The sequence below is a fragment of the Denticeps clupeoides genome, chromosome 10 (genome assembly GCF_900700375.1).
Source record: "Denticeps clupeoides chromosome 10, fDenClu1.1, whole genome shotgun sequence".
Lineage (NCBI taxonomy): Eukaryota > Metazoa > Chordata > Actinopteri > Clupeiformes > Denticipitidae > Denticeps > Denticeps clupeoides.
In genome coordinates, this window is record NC_041716.1 from 18,960,418 (window position 1) to 18,983,084 (window position 22,667).

At 41.9% G+C, this 22,667-nt stretch overlaps 1 long non-coding RNA gene across 2 annotated transcripts; it reads left to right on the top strand.

Moving 5' to 3' along the window:
* Nucleotides 1–15,721: 15,721 nt before the first annotated feature.
* On the top strand, nucleotides 15,722–17,826 carry LOC114798293 (uncharacterized). Of its 2 annotated transcripts, none has more exons than XR_003751045.1 (4): nucleotides 15,722–15,913; nucleotides 17,069–17,122; nucleotides 17,225–17,363; nucleotides 17,489–17,826. It is a non-coding gene; the product is annotated as an uncharacterized LOC114798293 (long non-coding RNA). The 2 variants fall into 2 exon arrangements; XR_003751046.1 differs by having other exon boundaries at nucleotides 17,074–17,122.
* The last annotated feature ends 4,841 nt before the right edge of the window (nucleotides 17,827–22,667 follow it).

Sequence of the window (22,667 nt, forward strand, 5' to 3'; positions counted from 1 at the left end):
TACAGATATACAGAGAGACGAGAAGACGTGGCTCCAGTTTACACAGTGCAACATAAAAGTAGACAACAAAGAACAAAAAACAGATGCGGCACATGGAATACAATATATAAATAAATAAGATACAAAATATACATTTTAGCTAAAAATGAAGTGTTAAAAAGTGACCAGTGATATATACATGTTTACCGACTGTGCAAATAGACAACAGTAATGATGGTACAGTTATTGGTTTCAGTGCAACAAGAAGAGGTAGTCCGTATAGCAGCGTGTGCATATTTGCAGCAATGAGGTGTAAAGTGCAGAGGTGCAACAGAGTTAGTCCACAGTGCGAGTGTGTGTGGGGGGAAGTACGAGTGCAGGTAGTGTGTTCAGGAGCCTGATGGCTTGTGGGAAGAAGCTACGACGCATCCTGGAGGATCGAGACCTGATGCTGCGGTAGCGTCTGCCGGATGGGAGGAGTGTAAAAAGTACATGTGATGGATGTGAGGGGTCAAGCACGATGCAGGAGGCTCTTCTGATGCAGCGCTTATAGAAGATGTCCTGCAGCAGCGGAAGAGACGCTCCGATGATGTTACCAGCTTGCTTTGATGATCCTTTGAAGCTGCCTGATATCGCAACAGTACTGTTACCGAACCAGGCGGAGATGCAGCTGGTCAGGACACTCTCTATGGTGCCCCTGTAGAACACTGTGAGGGTGGGAGGGGGCAGGTTGGCTCGCTTCAGCCGTCTCAGAAAGTGGAGACGCTGCTGGGCCTTTTTGGTAATGGAGGTGATGTTGGTGGTCCAAGTGAGATCGTCTGAGATGTGAACTCCCAGGAACTTGGTGTCTTTTACAGTCTCAACCGTGGAGCCGTGGATGCTGAGTGGGGTGTGGGTTGGGCGAGTTCTCCTGAAGTCGACGATCATTTCCTTTGTTTTGTACACATTCAGCGACAGGTTGTTCTCACTGCACCAGGCAGCCAGCTGCTGTACCTCATCTCTGTAAGCTGACTCATCGTTGTTACTGATGAACCCCACCACGGTTGTGTCATCGGCGAATTTGATGCAGTGGTTTGAGCTGTGCAGGGCGGTGCAGTCGTGAGTCAGGAGTGTGAACAGAAGTGGACTGAGAACGCAGCCCTGAGGGGCTCCAGTACTCAGCTTGATGGTGCTGGAAACGTTCTCGCCGATTCGGACGGACTGAGGTCTCTCTGACAGGAAGTCCAGTATCCAATTACAGAGCGAGGTACTCAGTCCCAGCTCGTTCAGTTCCACACACAGTCTCCGGGGGATGATGGTGTTGAATGCTGAACTAAAGTCTATGAACAGCAATCTAACATAAGAGTCTTTATTGTCCAAGTGTGAGAGGGAAAGGTGAAGTGCAGTGGACATCGCGTCCTCAGTTGACCTGTTTGTGCGATAAGCAAACTGCAGAGGGTCCAGTGAGTGAGGGAGGTTGCTTTTCACCTGTGCCACGACAAGTCTTTCAAAGCACTTCATGGTGATGGGGGTCAGAGCGATGGGCCGGTAGTCATTCAGGCAGGAAACTGAAGATGGTGGTGGACTTGAAGCACGCTGGGACGATCATCTGACTCACAAACTGCGAGTGTCTTTTGTGTCGTTGAAGTGATTCTGAATCTTTTTTGCGTGCACTCGCTTTGCTTGACGTATAGAGCGAGAGAGGTTAGCCCTCGCTGTTCTGAGGGCAGCTTTACCTCCGGACCGGAAAGCAGCATCTCTCTCTCTCAGCAGAGCACACAGAGCACTGTGCTGTGAACCAGGGCTTCTCGTTGGCTCTGGTGGTGATGTTCTTCAGGACTCTATGCACTTGGAGATGTAACAAGTCACAGATTCTGCAAACTCGTCCAGGTTAACGCAGCCGTTGTACGTCGCCGCCTCTCTAAATATATTCCAGTCCGTGCACTCAAAACAGTCCTGGAGTGCTGAGACGGCTCCACTGGGCCAGACTCTGATGGTCTTCCTGGCAGGTCTTGTGCGTTTCAGCAGTGTTGAGTATGCGGACAGCAGCATCACTGTAGCGTGGTCTGAGGAGCAGATGTGTGGGCGCACTGCTGCTTTGTAGGCACCACGCACGTTGGTGTAGACTTTATCCAGGCAGTTCTCCCCACTGGCAGCAAAGTCCACATGTTGATGGAATTTGGGGAGAACTGACTTCAAGTTCGCGTGGTTAAAATCGCCGGCAATGATGAGAAATCCGTCCGGGTGCGTGGTCTGTAGTAGTGCCTGTTTTAGTAATGATTTGATTTATTCACACTTGGAATAATCAAATCTCCCCCAGGAGATCCTCAGAGGAGAGAGGATGAGATCAGGACGGACCAAATGCCCCATTCCTTTTCATAGCTGCCTGGTGCTCACATGCTGATGCAGAGGACAAATTTCGTTGTGTCCACAAATCTGATGTGATGGCCAGCTTTGTCTCATCCTTCAGCTCATTGCTTCACAATTTTGAACATCTGTGCCTCCCTCACCTTCCAGCGTGGCATTACACCAACATTACACAAGAACAACCAGACAGGTATTTAGGGGATTTATGATATTTTGATCATAAACACATCAATTAGAGTAACATTTATATCATTGTTGAAGAATATTTTCTAAAGTTCTTTAACACATGAATAAAAAATATTTAAGCAAGATTTTACAGTACAAATGAAGTTTAAAAAATGCCTAACTTTAATTTAGCAAAGATCTTTAGGAATCCGAGAAAGGATAGATAAATGTCATTAATGAATTCCCTGTCTGAGAAATAACAAAACCAGATAAAAAGATTAAAAAAGATAGCATTATTGAATAATTTAACCATAATATCTGTTTTAGGAATGTTTGTGGTGTTAATAGTGGTTCTTGTTTTGATTTGATTATTCCACAAAATGTTGGAAGGATCTCCCCCTAGGAGGTCCTGAGAGGGGAGAGGAAAAGATCTCCATCAGAAAGGACAATTGTCATTCCCTTCACGGCTGCCCACTGCTCACAGAGAACAAATTACATTGTGTTCACAGTGTTCTGTGCTTGTCACTTGATGACGTTCTACATTGTTTTGATTTATGATGTACATGATGGCTGCTTTATAATGTGTTGTTTTTTTGTATATTATTAAGTAAATTTATTATTCTTTATTGAACCCTTGTTTCTTGCTCATTAAATTAGAACAAAGGATGGTGCTTTGGCTGTTTTTGGAAGAATTTGTGGGTGAAGTAGTGTAGTCAGGATGCAGTTTTTTTAAATTCTGCATGTGTTTAGTGACACTGCCATCCTAGCCTCGTGCCAACAGTAAAGCATCCTGAGACCATTCATGTATTTACATTTAAAGGCTGCACACAATAACACACAAGATAGTACTTGTGAGTGAAATACAGGGTGGGCCATTTATATGGATACACCTGAATAAAATGGGAGTGGTTGGTGATAATAACATCCTGTTTGTGGCACATTAGTATATGTGAGGGGGGCAAACTTTTCAAGACAGCTCAAGACCTTCCTCTTTAAAGAATATTTAGATTAAATTGTAATTTTCTTGTTGTCGAACTTTGTGTACAGAATCTACAACAGAGTGAAATGCCATAAATGTAAATGTAAGATGGGTGGTGACCATAGTGGCCATTTTGAAGTCAGCCATTGGATCCAACTTTTCTTTTTTCAATAGGAAGAGGGTCATGTGACACATCAAATTTATTGGTAATTTCACAAGAAAAACAATGTTAAAACAATGGTTTTAACATAACTTTATTCTTTCATGAGTTATTTACAAGTTTCTGACCACTTATAAAATGTGCATATAAATGGCCCACCCTGTATAATAACATAAGATATGTAAAAAAAATTATGGTTGCCATGGGCATGTCTGTAATATGCAACTACGTGACCTATAATCTCATTTACCTATTTTTCTCCTGGTTTTTCTCTCTCTTTATCTATTCTCCTGTCTTTTATTTTTGTTTTTTTCTGTAGCATTGGTAACTTTTTTACATCCAATATTTATATGCAACTGCAATCATAATCTACTGGTATAAATTAGAAACTGTTAATTCTTTTAACCGCTATTGTGCCATGCCTCTTTCTGCCAGGTAACATCAGGTTGGAGTGGTTTTAATGCAGTGCTTTTGTGTGTAGAGAGTTTTTTTTTTTTAACAAAAAGCCAGAGAAAACAGATTTAAATTGGAATTGAAATTGGATTTAAACACCGAGACTGTGTCTGAGTCCCGGACACTGACAGGCAAGCCGTTCCACAACTGCAGAGCTCTATATGAGAAGGATCTGCTCCCAGCTGTGACCTTCTGTACTTTTGGTACCAGTAGTGACCCCGCATCCATTGATCGAAGGGGGCGTGTCGTGTCGTAAAGAACTAAAAGTTCACTCAGGTATTGCAGGGCGAGACCATTTAGAGCTTTATAGGTCAAAAGTAGTATTTTGTAGTCAATCCTAAATTTGATAGGTAACCAGTGCAGTAAAACTGGGGTGATGTCGTCAAATTTCCTAGTTCTAACTTAGAACACTGGCTGCAGCATTCTGTACTAGCTGGATTTTACTCATGCATCTACTAGAGCATCCAGACAGTAATGCATTGCAGTAATCTAACCTTGATGTAATAAATGCATGGACCAACTTTTCTGCATCATGCATTGAAATGATATTTCTTATTTTTGCAATATTTCTAAGGTGAAAGAATGCTATTCTAGTGACATAATCTACATGTAAATTGATGCATCACCTGCATCAATGATGACACCTAGATCCTTTACTTCAATACTTGGTGAACTAGAAAGGCTATCCAGAGTTATGGTGTGGTCCTGCGTCCCTGATCAGAGGCCAACAGCAAGTCAATAACCACTTTAACCAGCGCTGTCTCAGTGCTATGATGAGGTCTAAATCCCAATTAATATACTTTGTGGATATTGCTACTGTCTAGGTATGCGCTCATTTTTTATATAAACGGAAGGTTGGATATCGGTCTATAATTAGAAAGCTGACTGCGATCAAGATCCGGTTTTTTAATCAGGTGTCTAATGACTGCTACCTTGAACGAACTTGGTATGTGGCCGGTGCTAAGCGACGAGTTAACAATTTTGAGGATAGAATTTATAATATCGGGTGCTATTTGCTTAAGGAACCTTGTTGGAAGTGGATCCAAAGCGCAAGTACATTGATTTGACGATGAGATTAGTTTAATTAGTTCATGCTCTTTAATAAGGTTGAAGCGTGGTCAGTTATTTGATGATTATTTTCCATAGAAATATCGGCAGAGCTATTTGTTGTGCTTTTAATCTTATCTCTATTCGTGACTATTTAAGTATTAAAGAAATTCGTAAAATCATCGCTACTATGATGATATTGAGTGGTAGTATCCATTTCTGTGTTATTCCTGGTTAGTTTGGCTATAGGAATCCAGGATTATTTCTGTTTTTGTCTATTAACGAGGACAGATACGTTGATGGAGCCGCGCTAAGAGCCTTCTTATAGTTAAGTAGGCTCTCCTTCCATGCTATTCGAAATACGTTTAATTTACTTCGATGCCATTTACGTTCTAATTTAAGCGAGTGTGTGTGATCATTACACCAAGGAATTAAGTTTTTATCTCTTACTATCTTCCTTTTGAGGGGAGCGACTATATCTAACGTACTACGCAGTGTTAATTCTAGACATTTGGTCGCTTGGTCGAGTTCAGCAGGGTCTGACGGTGAGTTTATCAGCGTTGATAAATCTGGTAGGGTATTAATAAACCTCTGTGCCGTACTTGATGTAATTGTCTGTTTGTCTCTATAATGAGGGGGGTTGAGTTTATTGTGTCTGAGACATATTTTAAAAGCGATGAGGAAATGATCTGAGATAATTTCAGATTTCAGAAGAATAACTATATCTTCTATATTTAAACCGAAGGTCAGTACGAGATCGAGCATGTGACCACCTCCATGAGCAGGTCCTGTTATATGTTGGTGTCATGATCCGGACCGGCAGGGGTTACTCCGGATCCGGAGTGCGGACCGGAGTTTCATGTTCGTCCTGTGTAATGTTCCCTGATCGTGTTCACCTGGTGTATATTTATATAATTGTATAAAACTATCCTGTTCGTGTCTGTTCGCCGTCGGGTCATTGTGCGTGTAGATGTTCCCCTGTCTTGTGAAGTTTGTATTGAACTCCTGTCCTGTGATCGTGCGAATGCCCACCTGTGACAGTTGGTTAACTCCAACTGAGTCTAGTAAAGACAGGAATGCTGTTCTTAGTGAGTCTTCTCATTTATCACAGTGGATGTTAAATTAGGACTTTATCCACAGATACAACTAAGTTGGAAACAAAATCTGTAAATTCACTAAGAAACTCGGAGTATGGTCAAGGGGGTCTGTAAATGATAATCAATGGAATTTACTGATTTTTATTTTGTGAGACTACATGAGTTTTGTTGGTATGTAGAATCTCAAATTAGTTGAATCCATGTCCGGGTTTATGAGTAATACCAAGGTTATCATTATAAATTACTGCGACGCCACCTCCTCTTCCAGTTAAGCGAGGTTGGTGTACATAGCTGTATCCAGGAGGACTAGACTCGTTTAATGCTACAAATTCGTATTGTTTTAACCAACTTTAGGTCAGGCACAGTACATCAAACCCCTGATCTGTAATAATTTAATTGACATTGAGCGTTTTAGGTGTAAGAGATCTGACATTTAATAGTCCTATTCTTATATCGTGGGTGCTGGTGGTACGTTCAGATGGAACAATAGTAAAGGATAGTAAGTTGCTGAAACAGACACCCCGTCCAGCCCGGGGATCAGACACAGTGTCAGCATATTTATGAGTTTTATTATTAATGTTTCTTTTAGAATCTCTTGTTTTAATAGAGCGCGGTAAAGACACAGTGTCAATTCTCCACAGTTTTACATAGGGTCTCCCATGACAAAATGGTCTTAGGTAAAGGGTGAGACAAAGAACGGTTCAGAAGATCTTTCATGGAAAAAATCAACAAAGAGTAAGTGTACCCGGCCTGGAGGGTTAACGGGGTCCCATCCTGGAGCCAGGCCTGGGAGTGAGGCCCGTGGGCGAGCGCCTGGTGGCCGGGCTATCGCCCATGCGACCCGAACTGCATACATTGGCTCATCCAACTGTGGACCCACCACCCGCAGGAGGAACATGAGCCCCAAGCCTGATTGTTGGGGTTTACCCTGGGGGACGAGAGGGTAGCTTCCCTGCGCCTTCGTGTCCCATGCCCTCCAGAGAGGTCACAATGAGTTGTTCGATAACATTGAATCCTAGGACGGGGGGATCAAGGGGGATTCTACTCAGCAGGAATGGCACATGGATGTCCAGTCCTGGATTTCTGTTAACTGGTAGGCTCACTGATATTTCAATCCATCCATCATAAGGCAATTGCTCTCCATTCACCCCTTGTATTCTCAGCACTTTTCTTCAAATGAGCTCTCTTAATGGTCGTACTAGACAGTCAGGAACTTTGCGACGAGAGGGGGAAATGCACTGGATATCGTCTACAAAAATATTGCTGACGCATACCGGGCATAGCCCCGCCCCCAACCACCACATCACTGTTATGCTTATTCCAGCATAATGACCACTTGTCAGACGCACAAAACCGGTTCTAAAGCAGGTGATAACCTGTCTAGCAGAAGCCATTTCTGCTCTTCAAGACTGTTTTGAGTGTACTGACTGGCAGATGAAGGAGGGAGGCTGAAACCAACGGCAACAACAACTTGGAGGAGTACATGACATCAGTGAACAGCTACGTCAGTAAATGCACTGATGACGTTATTGTCTTCAAGTCCATCACCACAAGACCAAACAAAAAGCTGTGGATGACTGCAGAGGTACGTGAACTGCTCAATGCTTGAGACTCCGCCTTCAGGATGGGTGACATGGTGGACCTAAGATCACCTAAACTGCCTCGAGCCATTATAGCAGCAAAGCGTGCAAACAGGCAGAAAATCCAGTCACTTCCAGGATAGCGGTGACACACGACGCATGTGGCAGGGCATTCAGGCCGTCACAAACTACAGGACTAAAACCTCTACCTGTGACAGTGACCCCTCCCTACCACATGCTCTGAATTACTTCTACACTCGATTCGACACACAGAACAATGTGACTGCGAAATCCAACCCTCCTTCCAGTGATCAGGAGCTGAGTCTAACCACGGTGGACTTGAGGAAACCTCTTCACAGAGTTACCGATGACACAACTGTGGTGGGTCTCATCAGCAAGAACAATGAGTCAGCGTACAGAGAGGAGGTTAACTGACGGAGCCTGACGGACTTAGGTTAACAATTTTGTTCTGAATGTGGACAAAATGAAAGACATGATTGTTGAATTCACTCTCCACTGAACCCTAAAAAATCTGTTGACCATAAACAATTTAAAGTGTCATTGGTGTTCATTTGTTCCTCTTTATTTGCACTTCGTGCAAGTGAATAGCCATACAAAAAACTATTTTGAATGAGTTTGAACAGGTTTAGGGGGCAATCACTTTGTCACACAGGGCCATGTTGCTTTGGATTTCTTTTCCCCCTTAAAAATAAAATCCTTAAATTAAAAACGCATTTGGTGTTTTCTTGTGTTGTCTCTGACTGTGAGCCATTACACTGGGTTACAAAAAAAATTTTTTGTGAGTTGTCTAATATATTTCTGCTGATTTAACATATTTCTGACCCACAGAACACGAATATGGCATCAGTTTTTGTAGATCAGGTCAGGTTTTTCAGCTAAGTTGATTTTATAATAGTGCGATTTTCTGTCTCGAAAAATTTTAATTTACCACAAAATTTACTTTATATATGCAAATTGTATGTTCAATCATCACTGTTCAAAACTTGGGGCTTAAATTTCCCTTTTCCTTGAAGTTCTGGGATGTCCAGCGGCAGGGATGTCTCTACTCAGATTCCAACAGTAGTCCGCCATCATTACTGCATCCCACCGACCTTGGTACCTGTTCTCCATCTCCTTCATCTCCTGATGGAAACGCTCGCCCTGTTCATCACTCATAGATCCAAGATTTTCCGGAAACGGATCCATATGTGAGTATAAGTAATGCATCCGAGGTTCCTGAAAGCAGTCAACATATTCGTGACAAGTTCCGCGTAGTTAGGGGCCTTATTGTTGCCCAAAGTCAGAACTATTAGGCACCTTAAGGTGAAAAAAGTCATTCACAGACTTTTGAATTGTTGAACATTTAAACAATTGAACAATCACAGCTTAAAAAGCCCATACCCTGCCCTGCTGAAGGAGACAGAATCGTCCCCATGAAGATGCTCCCACTTGCAGCGAGTCTGGAGCAGCAGCGGCACCGCAGGACCCTCATTTTGTTTTCTTTGTCTGTATTGAAGCCTCATGATATACACATGACCCTGATGTGGTGTCCAGGTTCATATTTCACCATTTTGTGTTTGCACATTTAGTTCATGTCAGAGTCAGAAGCTGTTCCCCTTAGAGACCTGCTGCTATGGTATATGTTTTGTTCAAGACACAGACACACATCCTCTTAAATTATGCTGCCAGATCAGAAAAATGGACTTGGTTGTAAATACATACAAGGGAATGATATATTGTTTCTTTTGTCTCCTTTTGCTTTCTTTTGTGCCCTTTATGAGTTATTTTGCTGGTATTTTAGTCTTACCTAGCTGCCCATCCCATGAAAAGAAGTTTGTTTTTAGAGTGTGGCGCAGATCTTTTGCGTACTGGGTCTTTTGCAGCTTACTTTATTTTACTGTAATAGGGGGAAGATGACATATATTGGGTGTTATGTTTACACTTTTTTATATATACCTTAAAAAAGGGCCAGAAGTCAGGAATGCATAGAGAAGGTTCACCTTGCGTTGTTGCAGCAGCACTCCGGTCAGCCGCCTCCTTCTATTAGAAGATGGTGGACGAATGCAACCTGGGGGGTGGGGGTCTCTGTGTCTGAGTGGGTCCATTGTGTCTCTGAGCAAGACACTTAACCCTAAGTTGCTCCAGGGGAGACTGTCCCTGTAACTGCTGATTCTAAGTCGCTCTGGATAAATGCTGTAAATGTAAAGTAAATGTAAATTTACTTTTACCGAGGTAAGAGTTGTGTTCCAGCTGAAAACAATGTGAGCCACAGAAAGGGTTTGTCTTCTATACTTTCATTTATTACAGCACAGCGATTAAAGCACAGTGTTCTCTCCCTGTTTGGAATTTTAGTTATGACTGTTGTGACGTTTCCGCTCAGGACTTTTATTCTGACACTTCATCCAGTTTAGACAGCTGTTGGACTTCAATAAACTTTATTGAATACAAAAACAAACTTAGTAGGCATAAGGCCAATATTTTTATATGACACATTACAGGGAGTACAGAATTATTAGGCAAATGAGTATTTTGTCCACATCATCCTCTTCATGCATGTTGTCTTACTCCAAGCTGTATAGGCTCGAAAGCCTACTACCAATTATGCATATTAGGTGATGTGCATCTCTGTAATGAGAAGGGGTGTGGTCTAATGACATCAACACCCTATATCAGGTGTGCATAATTATTAGGCAACTTCCTTTCCTTTGGCAAAATGGGTCAAAAGAAGGACTTGACAGGCTCAGAAAAGTAAAAAATAGTGAGATATCTTGCAGAGGGATGCAGCACTCTTAAAATTGCAAAGCTTCTGAAGCATGATCATCGAACAATCAAGCGTTTCATTCAAAATAGTCAACAGGGTCGCAAGAAGCGTGTGGAAAAACCAAGGCGCAAAATAACTGCCCATGAACTAAGAAAAGTCAAGCGTGCAGCTGCCAAGATGCCACTTGCCACCAGTTTGGCCATATTTCAGAGCTGCAACATCACTGGAGTGCACAAAAGCACAAGGTGTGCAATACTCAGAGACATGGCCAAGGTAAGAAAGGCTGAAAGACGACCACCACTGAACAAGACACACAAGCTGAAATGTCAAGACTGGGCCAAGAAATATCTCAAGACTGATTTTTCTAAGGTTTTATGGACTGATGAAATGAGAGTGAGTCTTGATGGGCCAGATGGATGGGCCCGTGGCTGGATTGGTAAAGGGCAGAGAGCTCAAGTCCGACTCAGACGCCAGCAAGGTGGAGGTGGAGTACTGGTTTGGGCTGGTATCATCAAAGATGAGCTTGTGGGGCCTTTTCGGGTTGAGGATGGAGTCAACCTCAACTCCCAGTCCTACTGCCAGTTTCTGGAAGACACCTTCTTCAAGCAGTGGTACAGGAAGAAGTCTGCATCCTTCAAGAAAAACATGATTTTCATGCAGGACAATGCTCCATCACACGCGTCCAAGTACTCCACAGCGTGGCTGGCAAGAAAGGGTATAAAAGAAAAAAAACTAATGACATGGCCTCCTTGTTCACCTGATCTGAACTCCATTGAGAACCTGTGGTTCACATCATCAAATGTGAGATTTACAAGGAGGGAAAACGGTACACCTCCCTGAACAGTGTCTGGGAGGCTGTGGTCGCTGCTGCACGCAATGTTGATGGTGAACAGATCAAAACACTGACAGAATCCATGGATGGCAGGCTTTTGAGTGTCCTTGCAAAGAAAGGTGGCTATATTGGTCGCTGATTTGTTTTTGTTTTGTTTTTGAATGTCAGAAATGTATGTGGAGATGTTATATTGGTTTCACTGGTAAAAATAAATAATTGAAATTGGTATATATTTGTTTTTTGTTAAGTTGCCTAATAATTATGCACAGTAATAGTCACCTGCACACACAGATATCCCCCTAAAATAGCTAAAAATAAAAGCAAACTAAAAACTACTTCCAAAAACATTCAGCTTTGATATTAATGATTTTTTTGGGTTCATTGAGAACATGGTTGTTCAATAATAAAATTATTCCTCAAATACAACTTGCCTAATAATTCTGCACTCCCTGTATATGACAGGCAGCACAATAAAATATATAGCAAAGAAATAAATAAACAGTATGGTTTAAAAAAAAACATTTTCTGTTCTTGTATTTCAAACGATGTTTCAAAACCAGCGATTGATGAAGGGTAGATGTCAGATAAAGTTCTGAAATTCACCTCTTTGGCTTTTGGGGGAACTGGGCATATTAAAATATTAAGTTTGATTTTTCATACTTCATCTGATCTTAATTTGCGATGAATGCCACCCCTAGATTATTATAACAGAATTAAGAAGTTTTTTAAGTTAGAAGAACATTAGATCATCTGTTGCATGTTGATTTTGTGAACTGACACGTTTATTTGAATGTGTGTTAATTTAATCGGCAGATTTGTATAAATGGTTCTGGTCCATGCTTTTGTCAGTCTTTACTCCCTCTGCAGTTCTCTGTAGTCCAGACACAACTCCCTGCCATCTTGGTCATCTAGTGTTAGTTAGCGCCTCTTTTCCCCCTCGCTCATCCACCTCGGTCTTATCCTGAACTCACACATACACAAAGCGTACGAACCATTATCTTGGTTAAAATACCCATCTAAGCAGAAAAGAGATGCCTCCTGTACTTTACCTTTAGGTAAAAAAGTAAATCAGCAAACCTTCTTGATGAAAAATATTTCAACGTTATTCAGGTGGGTTCTCATTTCACTTTGCTGAATTGTTGCTGTTCTGCCTTTCTCAGTTCAGACATTACAGACCTGCCTTTCTCCAGCGGCGTAGTCTGGATAACCGGCCTCATACTTAGATCGCCGTTTCTGGTGCAGCAGACACAAAACAGCAGTTTCTGTGGAAATATCATAAAACCAACAGTAGGCGAGAAAACGGTGCTGCAAAGTAGGATTGTAATCTGTCCTTTCTGTAAATTCTCATTCTGTAAGGTTTGCACTAGAGTGTCAATTAAGAGGATCATAATCCTCTCAAATGATCATCCTTTTATCAATTGAGCATCCTTTTCCGCTTCCATTGCCCTCTCTAATATGGATAGCAGTTCTGATGAGTAGTTTCTCTGCCATGATCTGTATTAAGTTCTGTTCATGGAACACCAGGCGTCTCCAAAAAGCAGCGAAGAGACTAGCAGTCTTGTCTCTCCTGGAAAAGGAGGACGTCTCAATTGATTTTCTCCAGGAGACTCACCTAGAGCATAAATATAATATGAAACTGCAGAGGGAATTGGTGGGTCAGGTTTTTGCAACCTCTTACTCCTCCTTCAGGAAGGGTGTGACTATTTTGATCAGTAAAAAACTTTCATTTCAATCCCTTACCTGTGTTAAAAACAATCAATGCCATTTTGTAATCATTAAGCTTTGTGGTCTTGAAAAACTCCCACCGGGTTCTCCTCCTCCTCCTCCAGGTGGGGCTAGAATGCTCATTCTTTATGCTCTGACATTGGATTTTCTGATGTTTGGAGGGAGTTTCACCCCACCAACCTAGACTTCACTTTTTTATATGCATAATTACACTATAATTATATCTTTATTCCATCATTGAAACTTTCTCTGGCTCTTTCCTGTATTATTGGCAATGTCATGTCATGTGATCATGCTCCCCTGTAATTGATTAATTCATTCTCTGAGGAGAAGTTGATAAATTTATCTCATACTTTAATTTTTTGAATTAAGGATGTTTTATTCTATTAATTCCTCATCGACTGATAATCCCATGATCCTTTGGGAGACCTGTAAGGCCTTTTCCTGGGATCTGGCCATGTCACGTCCGCGGGATATACTGCGATTTATCAAACATAAAGGAAACCGCCTTACAAGGAAACCGCCTTACAATACAAGTCACGCCTTGACACACAGTCAGGCCACGAAAAGCACCGGGTAGACTAAATGTAACAGGGCATCTGTCCTGCGTACGTAATGGTGTGAGTGTATGGTGAATTACATGAATTAATTTTATTAATTAAGCTTTATTTTCACTGTAATAAAGGGTTTTCCGAGTCAAGACTTTGGAATTGACTGTAGGATCTTCATGCTAATGGTGATTTTTCTGTTATTCAGTTTACCTTGAGATTCATACAGAAGTTAAATTAAGCTCCAAAACAGTCTGCTCTCTACGTGGCACTGGATGCATCATTTGATTATACCATAGTAAGTATCCTATTTAATTTGAGAGCAACGGAGTCTTAAATCTTTTGAACGTTGTTAAATATGGTTCATATTGATATTTTACCGTCAGACATGCCATACTTGCGGAAATGGGGGTGCTTGCTGTTGATGGAGAACTTTGATCTCAGGAGGTATTTATATTTTGGCTTCTGTAATACTTCTGTACTCCAGGTTTAGACACATTAACAATATCAACATTTTCTAGCAAGCTATGGCAAGCTTTTTGCACACTGGACAGAGGACTTGATTCAATGCCAGTGGTAGGAGGCCTGCCAAACTAAATTTCAAAAGGGCTGAGGTTAGTGCGGTCGTGCTTCTGCATGCGCATAGCTGTCAGGACCAGGGGAAGAGCCTCGGTCCAGGGTAGTCCTCTCGATTCACAGCATTTCATTAGTTTGCTTTTCAGGGGGCCAACGCACCCCCAGACTGTGGATGGTAGAGGTGGGAATCACCAGAGACCCCACGATACGATATTATCACGATATTTAACTCACGATACAATATTATTGCGATTTTAAACATTCTGCGATATGCTAAGTATTGCGATACGATATATTGTGATAATCACGTTTTTTTCCAACTGCAAATTATGTCCATAAAGGTAAACTTTGTCAAAATACATTTAATCTTACAAAATAGTCTTTAGTCATTCACTTTCATCATTTTTATTGCTGACAAACTGTTACTGACATAGAATTACAGGTACTTTGAACAGTATAAATTGCAAAAAGTTATGCAGCAACTTCAGCAGCTTAATAATTTTAAAGTAAATCTCTGTTAAATGAAAATAAACTAAAAATGTAGATTTGCATTAACTAAATAAAAATGTTAAACGACAATAAAATTAAACCTGTTCTCTTAAATTAAGATAAGCAAAATGACCTGTTTGTTGATGCATTAAAAGAACAGTTGTTGCTTCACTTCTCTGTAGAGACTCTGTAGAGACTGGGTACGGCTGTGTCCGTGAAAAAACGTCGTGATGGTATCACATACCTGGGTTCCAGCGTTTTAAGCATGTAAGAGAAGCCTTCGTTTTCCACAACGTTGTATGGACGCAGGTCTTTGCAAATGAAGTACGTTATGGATTGTGTTATTCTCTTAGCTCGCTCTGAATTGGGAGGTAGTTTTGTTAAGCTAAGTGTGTCCAGCGTTGGTTGATTTTTCAGTGGAGCTGGTTTAGCTTTGCCGTCCTCAGCTAACAATATCTCAGGATGGTGGCGGGTGAGATGAGCCCTCATGTTCGTAGTATTTCCAGAATACTTTACTTTCATATGACACTCCTTGCAAATTGTGTGTGTCATATCCATCTTTTTTGTCCCATCCTTGTCAAAAAATCCAAAATACATCCAGACGTTTGACTTAAACACGGACGGCGCTTTCCTAATCTCTTTCTCTGCCTCTATTTTTGTTTTACCTAATTCATCCCACACGCTGACTCTCACCTTTGCTGACCTCACTAAAGAAAATGCCCAACAGCACCACCCGGTGGAGTAAAAAATGTATTGCTTCAATCATTGTACTAACAGTTTGATTTGTTTATTTAAATTTGTGTACAAAATATCGATATTTGGTGTCCCTGTATCGATACAATATCACCATGCAAAATATCGCGATACTATGCTGTATCGATTTTTTCCCCCACCCCTAATATGTATGTGGTTTTTTTTTTTTATAGCAGATTACAGTGTCCCTGAGAAAATCCTAGATTCTCATAAATCCAGTATGAAGAGAAAGGTTGAACACTGAGCTCCACATCACAGAGGGAGAGAGCGAAGGGGAGAATGAAGAGCATGAGGTATGGAAGGCTGAAAAAGCACACAGACGAAAACAACACATCGCCATCAAGAGTAAGGACATCTTTAAACCCGTACCGGGACAAGATAAACTCATGAGAACTGTGAAGACCAATAGGTACAAGATAAAAGGTACAGTCTTCATCAACTTCTGCTGAACTTCCTCAAAAAAGATCGTGAAGAGGATCTCCCGCATTAAATATGTGTGTCGCACATACAAATTAAGATAAGATAAGATAAACCTTTATTAGTCCCACAAGTGGGAAATTGCACTTGTCATGGCAGAAAGTGGATAAAAGCAGAAGGTAATAGCAGCATAAAAAATAATATAAATATATATCTGTATATATGTACAAATTTACAATTGAACAGAATGTGCCAAACGGGTGTGTGTTTGTCTGTGTTTGTGTGGTCAGCTGTGAGGTCTTTGTTATAGAGTCTGACTGCGGTTGGAAGAAAAGACCTTCTGAACCTCTCCTTCCCACATCGTGGGTGCAGTAGCCTGCCACTGAAAGAGCTGCTCAGTGCTGTCAGAGTTTCCTGCATGGGGTGGGAGATGTTGTCCGACAGGGATGACAGCTTAGCCACCATTCTCCTGTCACTCACCACCTCCACTGGGTCCAGAGGGCATCCTAGAACAGAGCTGACCTTCCGGATCAGCCTGTTCAGCCTCTTCCTGTCCCCAGAAGAGATGCTGTTGCCCCAGCAGACCACACCGTAAAAGAGTCATAAAAGGTCTTTAGGAGTGGCCCCTGTACTCCAAAAGACCTGAGCCTCCGCAGCAGGTACAGCCTGCTCTGCCCTAAAGTGCATTAGTGTTATGAGTCCAGTCCAGTTTATTGTTCAGGTGAACACCAAGGTACTTGTAGCTCTTCACAGCCTCAATGGCCATACCCTGGATGTCCAGTGGTTGCAGTGGAGGATGTTTGTGCCTGCGGAAGTCTACCACCAGCTCTTTGGTTTTTCCAGTGTTGAGGTAGTTCTGCTGACACCAGTCCACAAAGTCCCTTGTCAGTTCTATGTACTCCCTGTCGTCCCCATCAGTGATGAGGCCGACTATTGCAGAGTCATCAGAGAACTTCTGCAGGAAGCAGTTGGTGGAGTTCTGTGAGAAGTCTGAAGTATAGATTGTGAAGAGGAACGGCGCCAGAACCGTTCCCTGCGGGGCCCCCGTACTGCAGACAACCGTGTCTGACACACAGTTCTGACATACTGTGGTCGGTTAGTGAGGTGTAATGTTTGGGTGTGCGTTTTAATTATGGTTTAAATGAATTGTGTCTGTATTAGCAAAGCGGGTGTAGAGCCATGTTTTGCCACCAGGGGAAACAACCAGTAGGAAGCGTAAGTGGCGACTCTCACAAAGTTTTCTTAAATAGAGGAATGCCTGAGCGAGTGAGCAGCACTGATGTCTTTTGTCTCTTGGTTTTTTTTCTGTGAAAACAGAAGCACCAGCAGGTCATTCCACCCACACACTTTTAAACGTGGAACAGTCCTGGCCTCTGGGACCTGTAACAAATGCACCGAGATCTTCGAGGAAGAAACATCCAAGAGTTCCTTGCTGCTTTCTATGTCTTTAACTCTGGTGAGAACAAGGACCTTGAAGCCCTGAAAACATTTCTCACTGGACAGACTAGGGTCTTTCTTAGTGACTTACAAAGAAACGGAGTCAGAACAGACATCTGGATATTTTGCTCTGCTTCCTTTTAGGAATTTGATTGCATTCTAACCAGAAACTCCTACAAGGTCTTCTGCCAGGTACTTTACCAGGAATATGCACGGGATGTCTTTGCGAGTGGCATGAATCATCAGAAGCCAAGACGGAGCTGACAGAGAACCCTTCGTCTTTGAAACACAAACATTTTAGAAAACAGGAACGTTAGCACTCTATGTTCTTCTGGGGAACACACATGAAGAAGACAACAAACCACGTGGCACTGCAAACCTCAAATCGAGGACTTCACAGGCCATCTCTCCAGTCTGGGTGGACGTCCCTTCTGCTGTGCTTTACTTTTGTTAAAAAAAATAAATCCTTGATGAAAAATCTTCCCCGTTGCATAGGCGTTCTTCAGGGTTCTTTGGTGGGTTGTCATCTCACTTTGCTGCATTATCCCTGTTCTGCTCCTTCAGTTCAGACATTACAGACCTGCCTTTCTCCAGCGGCGTAGTCTGGATATCCGGCCCCTTAACTAGATCGCCGTTCCTGGAGCAGCAGACACAAAACAGCAGCTTCTGTGGAAAAATCAGAAATCCAACACGAGTCGAGAAAACGGGGCTGCACAGTAGCACCAGCGGGAATTATAATCTGTCCTTTCTGTAAATTCTCATTCTGTAAGGTTTGCAAAAGAATGTCAATCAAGATCATAATCCTCTCAAATGATCATCCTTTCTCAGCATAAATAATTATTGCACTAAAATAAAAATACTTTCTACACAGGCCTTTCAAAACTGTAACAAACATGGCACTGTACAACAAAAACAGTTTACTGAAACAGAAAAATACTTTCCATATTTTAGCGCCATAAATTGACCATAAATAATTAAAAGTGTCACTGGCGTTCATTTGCTCCTCTTTATTTGCACTTCGTGACTGAGAATAGTACGCTGTAAATGATGGAGAGAGATCAAGATATACATTTTGGAAACATTTATGCAAGTAAATAGCCATACAACTATTTTGAATGAGTTTGAACAGATTTAGGGGGCAATCACTTTGTCACACAGGGTCATGTTGCTTTGGATTTCTTTTCTCCCTTAAAAATACAATCCTTCAATTTCAGTCTCTGACTGTGAGCCATTATCAATCACCTCTAGTGGGTCGCCCCATCCATCCTTATATTTATCTATATGTGGCCCTCATTGCAAAAGTTTGGACCCCCCTGTTCTATAGTGTGACATGGATACACATTAAATATTTACTGACAAAAATAAGTGAGATACTTACAGTCCTTTTTTTTTTACAGTAAGTTCATACTTGCAGGGTGGTTGGTTCTCATCTCTATAGCCCAGTGTATTAGGTGCAACTCTGGAACAGCTCATCCAGCATGTTGCCTGTTTCTATTCTGGGCAGCTGCCTCACATCACCTATCCCAGGCGTGGGCAAACTACGACTCGCGGGCCATATATGGCCTGCCGAACCTGTTTAAATTTTATTAAACAACAAATTGCGATTCAAAAGTCATGTACCAAGGCAGATTTTTTGCTGCCATTCAAACTACCATTTGAAAGAATGCATGATAGAGGCATATAAAAGACACTGCTCAGCTCCTTGTTTTAATCAGAGGCAGTAACGACAATTTTGAGATAACAGAGGACTTTATGGCCATGGAGTCCCTGAAAGGACATACTTGTATGACAGGTTGTCTGCTGTCATTAAAAGAATGAAGCTACATTGCCAACATCACCACAGATGGATCGCCGAATTCAACTGGAAAACACGTTGGGCTGCTTAAAAGTATCCAGGAAAAAGTTAACGAGGAAAACACTGAACAGGATGTGATTTTCCTTCACTGCATCATTTATCAGGAGTCTCTGTGTAAATCCGCATTGCATCTTAATCATGTTGTTAATCCAGTTTTGTTGACTTCAAGGGGACTTCAGAATCAACCGTTTATTAAGTTTCTGGATGAAACCGATGCGGATCACCAGAACTTGCTTTACGACTCTCGAGTCCGCTGGTTAAGTTTAAGCAAAGTGTTCCAACGAGTGTGCAGCGCATTTTTTGGAGTTAATGGGGAAAGCCGACAACTTTCCTCAGCCGAAGGACAAAAACTGGCTCTGACCTACACCAAGAATTCTGCCGTTTGTTCACTATTTCGTACCTGTTCATGTTTGACACCTATGCTCTTTGACCCCTGCGCTCCCAACACTCGTTGCCTTTTCCTGCTCCACAGACAATCCTCGCTCTCCCAGTATGACCCCTTTTGGCCTGACTCCTCTCCAGCCAGCCTGCTCCGCGGTGACGTGTGGCTCCAATGGACCATAGGTTCTCAGCGGACAGTTCTGCCCGTGCGATTGCGCCCCAGGTCCTGCCCTCTGGTAAGGGCGCATGGGGAAGATTGGAGGAAAGTGCATTAAAAATCAGGCAGAAGGTTCAAGAAGGTTCATCTTGTGATGCAGGAGCATCCTGGACAAAGTCAGCCAATTTTAGAAGATGGTGGAACGCAGCCTATTGTCTCTGCATTGCCGAGTTAAGAGGTGTGTTCAAGTTTAAAAGTATTCGAGCCACTGAAGGGGTTTGTATTTAGTTGGTTTTTAGGTTGGATATTCAACAGATATTCGTAAGTTCACTATGGTTTATTTGTGAATTACATCGACCTGATCGACCTGAGACTTGCTCAAGGAATTGGGCTGCAAGTTTTGGATATCACGGCATACATCAAGTACTTCCTTACGCTCCTGTATTTGGAACACGGAACACCTCACTCACCACTGTTGTCTTGCCACAGCCACCTGTGGCAAGCCTTTCCTGTTGATCACAGTGACCGATCATCTCTGTAGCGCGTACCTGGTCCAGGTCCAGCTCCACTTCTTCAGGCTGATCATCTGGATTGGACACCTCATTGCTCTGGCTGAACTCTTATATTGTGAAGGAGGAATCAGGCTCTTCATTGTGACCTTTGGGTTCTTCCCGATTTGAGGGCCTTTAGTCTGAATACATTTCCCCTCCAGGCCTTGCTTTGACATTCTTGTTTCTGCTGGGCTTACCATGCTGACCCCACAAGAGTAGTAATAATTATATACTTTATGTCAAAAATGATTGATGGCATATCTGTATGAGGAAAAAGCGCGTGATTTATGACCATCTACCCTTCTACATTCTCCCCTTCTCCACTGGACAGTGGACACTGTGCGCGTAATTTATGGCCTTCTCCCTTTTCTGCCTTCTCCATCGGACCCAGCGCGTAATTTATGACCTCCTTCCATCCTTCCCCCTTCGGACATCTGTTATGTAAGACAAGTATGTTCCCGCGATGACCATTCTTACATAAACACTTAGACAGGTTTTAAAAACAGATGTCTTACCACTTTGTTTACAAACTATGGCTGTTGAGGAGGTGTTATAAGCCAGCATACCATTACCTCTTTCTCGCAAACACTGAATCAACGTGTGACATACAAATCTCACACACACCTTAGAACGTTCTTTTAAAACAGAAACCTTATTTTAAGTGTATGGTTTTACTCAACTACTGTTTCAGTGTTTAACACGTTTAAACACAATACTTACACAGACTTATTTTAAAAATACAAACGCATACTCTATTCATATACTGACTGAAATATGGTAGAACCCCCATTTTGTATGTAGGAAGTATCATAGCATCTTTCAGGACATACTCTATCGCTCTCTCCCATGTCACGTATTACAGATGTCATATACACTTAGACTAACTTTTAAAACAGATTTCTTATCACTTATTTACAACTAAGGCCATTGCTGATGGCTTATGCCCCATTACTCCCAATGACATCCCTTTCCCCACGCACATCCCTCCCCGGGTTCATCACACATTCTTCCCCGACACCTAGCAGAGTCTCATATTGACACACACACACACACACACACACACACACACACACACAGACCAGAACAGAAACCTTATTTAAATGATATATGTTTTAAAAACTGTTTCTAGTTAAAGAAAAACTATTTTGGCTTCAAACAATGTTAATTTCATACCCCTACTGTTAAAATAAATGAAACCGTTTTATGATTTCCCTCACCCACACACACACACACACACACACACACACACACACACACACACACACACACACACACACACACACAGACCCCTAGCACATCCTCCAACAAAGCTTTTAACACCTAACGCACCATATGTTTTTACAACGTGAGTCATCTGGTTTCACCATTCTCGCAAACGCCGAATCAACGTGTGACCTTTTACAAATATCACACACCCCTTTAGAACTTTCTTTTAAAACAGAAACCTTATTTTTAAGTGTATGGTTTTACTCAACTACTGTTTCAGTGTTTAACACGTTTAAACACAATACTTACACAGACTTATTTTAAAAATACAAACGCATACTCTATTCATATACTGACTGAAATATGGTAGAACCCCATTTTGTATGTAGGAAGTATCACAGCACCTTCAGGACATACTCTATCGCTCTCTCCCATGTGATGCATTACAGATGTCATATACACTTAGACTAACTTTTAAAACAGATTTCTTATCACTTATTTACAACTACGGCCATTGCTGATGGCTTATGCCCCATTTCTCCCAATGACATCCCTTTCCCCACGCACATCCCTCCCCGGGTTCATCACACATTCTTCCCCGACACCTAGCAGAGTCTCATATTGACACACACACACACACACACACACACACACACACAGACCAAAACAGAAACCTTATTTAAATGATATATGTTTTAAAAAACTGTTTCTAGTTAAAGAAAAACTATTTTGGCTTCAAACAATGTTAATTTCATACCCCTACTGTTAAAATAAATGAAACCGTTTTATGATTTCCCTCACCCACACACACACACACACACACACACACACACACACACACACACACACAGACCCCTAGCACATCCTCCAACAAATATTTTAACACCTAACGCACCATATGTTTTTACAATGTGAGTCATCTGGTTTCACCATTCTCGCAAACACCGAATCACGTGGGACTTACAAATCTCACGTGCGCACACACACACAGAGGCCTATTTAACAAGAGAGGCCCACGAGGTCTTCATTCAACGGTTTCGACATCGCAAGGATCATCACCGGCTATGGACTCTCAGTAAGTTTTTCATAACACATAAACTATAAGTCTTGTTACAACGTATGTGTGTGTTTTATTTATTTATTTGTTAATAGGTGTAACTTTTCTGTAGAACC